This window comes from Danio rerio, chromosome 6 (assembly GCF_052040795.2).
Source record: "Danio rerio strain M-AB ecotype USA chromosome 6, GRCz13ab, whole genome shotgun sequence".
In the NCBI taxonomy this organism is placed as follows: Eukaryota; Metazoa; Chordata; class Actinopteri; order Cypriniformes; family Danionidae; genus Danio; species Danio rerio.
In genome coordinates, this window is record NC_141026.1 from 51,367,793 (window position 1) to 51,376,269 (window position 8,477).

The window sequence follows — 8,477 nt, forward strand, 5'->3', positions numbered from 1 at the left end:
GCTTGCGTCGCATGTTTTTGTGCACACTTTACATTTTCGATTTTTTTCGTGACATTTCTATTTTAGACACCGTTTCTATTTTTGCGACACATGTTTAGCTTGTGTCGCATGTTTTGGTGCACACTTTACATTTTCGATTTTTTTTCGTGACATTTCTATTTTAGACACCGTTTCTATTTTTGCGACACATGTTTAGCTTGCGTCGCATGTTTTGCGAAGGCACGGTGTAAGGCACTTGACCAGCCAGTGCACACAGCTGCCTCCTGACCAATCAGAGCACCCCAGGCCAACCGGTCGATCAAGAGAGCACATCAGCTATCAGATTAATCAGCGCACGTACGGCCCATGAAGAGCACATCAGCTTTCAGATTAATAAGCGCACGTACGGCCACCTGACCAACCAGAGGACCCAGGGTCCAACTGACCAGTCAGAGCACACAAGGCAACCTGACCGATCATAGCACCCTAGCTTTGTGACATTTCTATTTTACACACCGTTTCTATTTTTGCGACACATGTTTAGCTTGTGTCGCATGTTTTGCGTGCACTTCACATTTTTTATTTTTTTCGTGACATTTCTATTTTAGACACCGTTTCTATTTTTGCGACACATGTTTAGCTTGTGTCGCATGTTTTGCGTGCACTTCGAATTTTCGATTTTTTTCGTGACATTTAGATTTTAGACACCGTTTCTATTTCTGCGACACATGATTAGCTTGCGTCGCATGTTTTTGTGCACACTTTACATTTTCGATTTTTTTCGTGACATTTCTATTTTAGACACCGTTTCTATTTTTGCGACACATGTTTAGCTTGCGCCGCATGTTTTGCGAAGGCACGGTGTAAGGCACTTGACCAGCCAGTGCACACAGCTGCCTCCTGACCAATCAGAGCACCCCAGGCCAACCGGTCGATCAAGAGAGCACATCAGCTTTCAGATTAATCAGCGCACGTACGGCCCATGAAGAGCACATCAGCTTTCAGATTAATAAGCGCACGTACGGCCACCTGACCAACCAGAGGACCCAGGGTCCAACTGACCAGTCAGAGCACACAAGGCAACCTGACCGATCATAGCACCCTAGCTTTGTGACATTTCTATTTTACACACCGTATCTATTTTTGCGACACATGTTTAGCTTGTGTCGCATGTTTTGCGTGCACTTCACATTTTTTATTTTTTTCGTGACATTTCTATTTTAGACACCGTTTCTATTTTTGCGACACATGTTTAGCTTGTGTCGCATGTTTTGCGTGCACTTCGAATTTTCGATTTTTTTCGTGACATTTAGATTTTAGACACCGTTTCTATTTCTGCGACACATGATTAGCTTGCGTCACATGTTTTGGTGCACACTTCACATTTTCGTTTTTTTTCGTGACATTTCTATTTTAGACACCGTTTCTATTTTTGCGACACATGTTTAGCTTGTGTCGCATGTTTTGGTGCACACTTCACATTTTCGATTTTTTTTCGTGACATTTCTATTTTAGACACCGTTTCTATTTTTGCGACACATGTTTAGCTTGCGTCGCATGTTTTGCGAAGGCACGGTGTAAGGCACTTGACCAGCCAGTGCACACAGCTGCCTCCTGACCAATCAGAGCACCCCAGGCCAACCGGTCGATCAAGAGAGCACATCAGCTATCAGATTAATCAGCGCACGTACGGCCCATGAAGAGCACATCAGCTTTCAGATTAATAAGCGCACGTACGGCCACCTGACCAACCAGAGGACCCAGGGTCCAACTGACCAGTCAGAGCACACAAGGCAACCTGACCGATCATAGCACCCTAGCTTTGTGACATTTCTATTTTACACACCGTTTCTATTTTTGCGACACATGTTTAGCTTGTGTCGCATGTTTTGCGTGCACTTCACATTTTTTATTTTTTTCGTAACATTTCTATTTTAGACACCGTTTATATTTTTGCGACACATGTTTAGCTTGTGTCGCATGTTTTGCGTGCACTTCGAATTTTCGATTTTTTTCGTGACATTTAGATTTTAGACACCTTTTCTATTTCTGCGACACATGATTAGCTTGCGTCGCATGTTTTTGTGCACACTTCACATTTTCGATTTTTTTCGTGACATTTCTATTTTAGACACCGTTTCTATTTTTGCGACACATGTTTAGCTTGTGTCGCATGTTTTGGTGCACACTTCACATTTTCGATTTTTTTCGTGACATTTCTATTTTAGACACCGTTTCTATTTTTGCGACACATGTTTAGCTTGCGTCGCATGTTTTGCGAAGGCACGGTGTAAGGCACTTGACCAGCCAGTGCACACAGCTGCCTCCTGACCAATCAGAGCACCCCAGGCCAACCGGTCGATCAAGAGAGCACATCAGCTTTCAGATTAATCAGCGCACGTACGGCCCATGAAGAGCACATCAGCTTTCAGATTAATAAGCGCACGTACGGCCACCTGACCAACCAGAGGACCCAGGGTCCAACTGACCAGTCAGAGCACACAAGGCAACCTGACCGATCATAGCACCCTAGCTTTGTTACATTTCTATTTTACACACCGTTTCTATTTTTGCGACACATGTTTAGCTTGTGTCGCATGTTTTGCGTGCACTTCACATATTTGATTTTTTTCGTGACATTTAGGTTTTAGACACCGTTTCTATTTCTGCGACACATGTTTAGCTTGTGTCGCATGTTTTGCGTGCACACTTCACATTTTAGATTTTTTTCATGACATTTCTATTTTAGACACCGTTTCTATTTTTGCGACACATGTTTAGCTTGTGTCGCATGTTTTGCGTGCACTTCACATTTTTTATTTTTTTCGTGACATTTCTATTTTAGACACCGTTTCTATTTTTGCGACACATGTTTAGCTTGTGTCGCATGTTTTGCGTGCACTTCGAATTTTCGATTTTTTTCGTGACATTTAGATTTTAGACACCGTTTCTATTTCTGCGACACATGATTAGCTTGCGTCGCATGTTTTTGTGCACACTTCACATTTTCGATTTTTTTCGTGACATTTCTATTTTAGACACCGTTTCTATTTTTGCGACACATGTTTAGCTTGCGTCGCATGTTTTGCGAAGGCACGGTGTAAGGCACTTGACCAGCCAGTGCACACAGCTGCCTCCTGACCAATCAGAGCACCCCAGGCCAACCGGTCGATCAAGAGAGCACATCAGCTTTCAGATTAATCAGCGCACGTACGGCCCATGAAGAGCACATCAGCTTTCAGATTAATAAGCGCACGTACGGCCACCTGACCAACCAGAGGACCCAGGGTCCAACTGACCAGTCAGAGCACACAAGGCAACCTGACCGATCATAGCACCCTAGCTTTGTGACATTTCTATTTTACACACCGTTTCTATTTTTGCGACACATGTTTAGCTTGTGTCGCATGTTTTGCGTGCACTTCACATATTTGATTTTTTTCGTGACATTTAGGTTTTAGACACCGTTTCTATTTCTGCGACACATGTTTAGCTTGTGTCGCATGTTTTGCGTGCACACTTCACATTTTAGATTTTTTTCGTGACATTTCTATTTTAGACACCGTTTCTATTTTTGCGACACATGTTTAGCTTGTGTCGCATGTTTTGCGTGCACTTCACATTTTTTATTTTTTTCGTGACATTTCTATTTTAGACACAGTTTATATTTTTGCGACACATGTTTAGCTTGTGTCGCATGTTTTGCGTGCACTTCGAATTTTCGATTTTTTTCGTGACATTTAGATTTTAGACACCGTTTCTATTTCTGCGACACATGATTAGCTTGCGTCGCATGTTTTTGTGCACACTTCACATTTTCGATTTTTTTCGTGACATTTCTATTTTAGACACCGTTTCTATTTTTGCGACACATGTTTAGCTTGTGTCGCATGTTTTGCGTGCACTTCACATTTTTTATTTTTTTCGTGACATTTCTATTTTAGACACCGTTTCTATTTTTGCGACACATGTTTAGCTTGTGTCGCATGTTTTGCGTGCACTTCGAATTTTCGATTTTTTTCGTGACATTTAGATTTTAGACACCGTTTCTATTTCTGCGACACATGATTAGCTTGCGTCGCATGTTTTTGTGCACACTTTACATTTTCGATTTTTTTCGTGACATTTCTGTTTTAGACACCGTTTCTATTTTTGCGACACATGTTTAGCTTGCGCCGCATGTTTTGCGAAGGCACGGTGTAAGGCACTTGACCAGCCAGTGCACACAGCTGCCTCCTGACCAATCAGAGCACCCCAGGCCAACCGGTCGATCAAGAGAGCACATCAGCTTTCAGATTAATCAGCGCACGTACGGCCCATGAAGAGCACATCAGCTTTCAGATTAATAAGCGCACGTACGGCCACCTGACCAACCAGAGGACCCAGGGTCCAACTGACCAGTCAGAGCACACAAGGCAACCTGACCGATCATAGCACCCTAGCTTTGTGACATTTCTATTTTAGACAACGTTTCTATTTTTGCGACACATGTTTAGCTTGTGTCGCATGTTTTGCGTGCACTTCACATTTTTTATTTTTTTCGTGACATTTCTATTTTAGACACCGTTTCTATTTTTGCGACACATGTTTAGCTTGTGTCGCATGTTTTGCGTGCACTTCGAATTTTCGATTTTTTTCGTGACATTTAGATTTTAGACACCGTTTCTATTTCTGCGACACATGATTAGCTTGTGTCGCATGTTTTGGTGCACACTTCACATTTTCGTTTTTTTTCGTGACATTTCTATTTTAGACACCGTTTCTATTTTTGCGACACATGTTTAGCTTGTGTCGCATGTTTTGGTGCACACTTCACATTTTCGATTTTTTTTTCGTGACATTTCTATTTTAGACACCGTTTCTATTTTTGCGACACATGTTTAGCTTGCGTCGCATGTTTTGCGAAGGCACGGTGTAAGGCACTTGACCAGCCAGTGCACACAGCTGCCTCCTGACCAATCAGAGCACCCCAGGCCAACCGGTCGATCAAGAGAGCACATCAGCTATCAGATTAATCAGCGCACGTACGGCCCATGAAGAGCACATCAGCTTTCAGATTAATAAGCGCACGTACGGCCACCTGACCAACCAGAGGACCCAGGGTCCAACTGACCAGTCAGAGCACACAAGGCAACCTGACCGATCATAGCACCCTAGCTTTGTGACATTTCTATTTTACACACCGTATCTATTTTTGCGACACATGTTTAGCTTGTGTCGCATGTTTTGCGTGCACTTCACATTTTTTATTTTTTTCGTGACATTTCTATTTTAGACACCGTTTCTATTTTTGCGACACATGTTTAGCTTGTGTCGCATGTTTTGCGTGCACTTCGAATTTTCGATTTTTTTCGTGACATTTAGATTTTAGACACCGTTTCTATTTCTGCGACACATGATTAGCTTGCGTCACATGTTTTGGTGCACACTTCACATTTTCGTTTTTTTTCGTGACATTTCTATTTTAGACACCGTTTCTATTTTTGCGACACATGTTTAGCTTGTGTCGCATGTTTTGGTGCACACTTCACATTTTCGATTTTTTTTCGTGACATTTCTATTTTAGACACCGTTTCTATTTTTGCGACACATGTTTAGCTTGCGTCGCATGTTTTGCGAAGGCACGGTGTAAGGCACTTGACCAGCCAGTGCACACAGCTGCCTCCTGACCAATCAGAGCACCCCAGGCCAACCGGTCGATCAAGAGAGCACATCAGCTATCAGATTAATCAGCGCACGTACGGCCCATGAAGAGCACATCAGCTTTCAGATTAATAAGCGCACGTACGGCCACCTGACCAACCAGAGGACCCAGGGTCCAACTGACCAGTCAGAGCACACAAGGCAACCTGACCGATCATAGCACCCTAGCTTTGTGACATTTCTATTTTACACACCGTTTCTATTTTTGCGACACATGTTTAGCTTGTGTCGCATGTTTTGCGTGCACTTCACATATTTGATTTTTTTCGTGACATTTAGGTTTTAGACACCGTTTCTATTTCTGCGACACATGTTTAGCTTGTGTCGCATGTTTTGCGTGCACACTTCACATTTTAGATTTTTTTCGTGACATTTCTATTTTAGACACCGTTTCTATTTTTGCGACACATGTTTAGCTTGTGTCGCATGTTTTGCGTGCACTTCACATTTTTTATTTTTTTCGTGACATTTCTATTTTAGACACAGTTTATATTTTTGCGACACATGTTTAGCTTGTGTCGCATGTTTTGCGTGCACTTCGAATTTTCGATTTTTTTCGTGACATTTAGATTTTAGACACCGTTTCTATTTCTGCGACACATGATTAGCTTGCGTCGCATGTTTTTGTGCACACTTCACATTTTCGATTTTTTTCGTGACATTTCTATTTTAGACACCGTTTCTATTTTTGCGACACATGTTTAGCTTGTGTCGCATGTTTTGCGTGCACTTCACATTTTTTATTTTTTTCGTGACATTTCTATTTTAGACACCGTTTCTATTTTTGCGACACATGTTTAGCTTGTGTCGCATGTTTTGCGTGCACTTCGAATTTTCGATTTTTTTCGTGACATTTAGATTTTAGACACCGTTTCTATTTCTGCGACACATGATTAGCTTGCGTCGCATGTTTTTGTGCACACTTTACATTTTCGATTTTTTTCGTGACATTTCTGTTTTAGACACCGTTTCTATTTTTGCGACACATGTTTAGCTTGCGCCGCATGTTTTGCGAAGGCACGGTGTAAGGCACTTGACCAGCCAGTGCACACAGCTGCCTCCTGACCAATCAGAGCACCCCAGGCCAACCGGTCGATCAAGAGAGCACATCAGCTTTCAGATTAATCAGCGCACGTACGGCCCATGAAGAGCACATCAGCTTTCAGATTAATAAGCGCACGTACGGCCACCTGACCAACCAGAGGACCCAGGGTCCAACTGACCAGTCAGAGCACACAAGGCAACCTGACCGATCATAGCACCCTAGCTTTGTGACATTTCTATTTTAGACAACGTTTCTATTTTTGCGACACATGTTTAGCTTGTGTCGCATGTTTTGCGTGCACTTCACATTTTTTATTTTTTTCGTGACATTTCTATTTTAGACACCGTTTCTATTTTTGCGACACATGTTTAGCTTGTGTCGCATGTTTTGCGTGCACTTCGAATTTTCGATTTTTTTCGTGACATTTAGATTTTAGACACCGTTTCTATTTCTGCGACACATGATTAGCTTGTGTCGCATGTTTTGGTGCACACTTCACATTTTCGTTTTTTTTCGTGACATTTCTATTTTAGACACCGTTTCTATTTTTGCGACACATGTTTAGCTTGTGTCGCATGTTTTGGTGCACACTTCACATTTTCGATTTTTTTTTCGTGACATTTCTATTTTAGACACCGTTTCTATTTTTGCGACACATGTTTAGCTTGCGTCGCATGTTTTGCGAAGGCACGGTGTAAGGCACTTGACCAGCCAGTGCACACAGCTGCCTCCTGACCAATCAGAGCACCCCAGGCCAACCGGTCGATCAAGAGAGCACATCAGCTATCAGATTAATCAGCGCACGTACGGCCCATGAAGAGCACATCAGCTTTCAGATTAATAAGCGCACGTACGGCCACCTGACCAACCAGAGGACCCAGGGTCCAACTGACCAGTCAGAGCACACAAGGCAACCTGACCGATCATAGCACCCTAGCTTTGTGACATTTCTATTTTACACACCGTATCTATTTTTGCGACACATGTTTAGCTTGTGTCGCATGTTTTGCGTGCACTTCACATTTTTTATTTTTTTCGTGACATTTCTATTTTAGACACCGTTTCTATTTTTGCGACACATGTTTAGCTTGTGTCGCATGTTTTGCGTGCACTTCGAATTTTCGATTTTTTTCGTGACATTTAGATTTTAGACACCGTTTCTATTTCTGCGACACATGATTAGCTTGCGTCACATGTTTTGGTGCACACTTCACATTTTCGTTTTTTTTCGTGACATTTCTATTTTAGACACCGTTTCTATTTTTGCGACACATGTTTAGCTTGTGTCGCATGTTTTGGTGCACACTTCACATTTTCGATTTTTTTTCGTGACATTTCTATTTTAGACACCGTTTCTATTTTTGCGACACATGTTTAGCTTGCGTCGCATGTTTTGCGAAGGCACGGTGTAAGGCACTTGACCAGCCAGTGCACACAGCTGCCTCCTGACCAATCAGAGCACCCCAGGCCAACCGGTCGATCAAGAGAGCACATCAGCTATCAGATTAATCAGCGCACGTACGGCCCATGAAGAGCACATCAGCTTTCAGATTAATAAGCGCACGTACGGCCACCTGACCAACCAGAGGACCCAGGGTCCAACTGACCAGTCAGAGCACACAAGGCAACCTGACCGATCATAGCACCCTAGCTTTGTGACATTTCTATTTTACACACCGTTTCTATTTTTGCGACACATGTTTAGCTTGTGTCGCATGTTTTGCGTGCACTTCACATTTTTTATTTTTTT

At 42.5% G+C, this 8,477-nt stretch overlaps 1 protein-coding gene and 1 long non-coding RNA gene across 2 annotated transcripts in view; both read right to left on the reverse strand.

Annotated features, from left to right (window-relative positions):
• LOC147843646 (uncharacterized) overlaps positions 1-8,477 on the reverse strand; it is a 123,571-nt gene that overhangs the window by 66,000 nt on the left and 49,094 nt on the right. The window lies entirely within an intron of this gene.
• Positions 1,208-5,149, reverse strand: LOC147843654 (uncharacterized). The gene is made up of 4 exons (XR_015944663.1): positions 4,527-5,149; positions 3,787-4,434; positions 2,072-2,880; positions 1,208-1,453 (listed from the first exon to the last, which is right to left on the reverse strand). It is a non-coding gene; the product is annotated as an uncharacterized LOC147843654 (long non-coding RNA).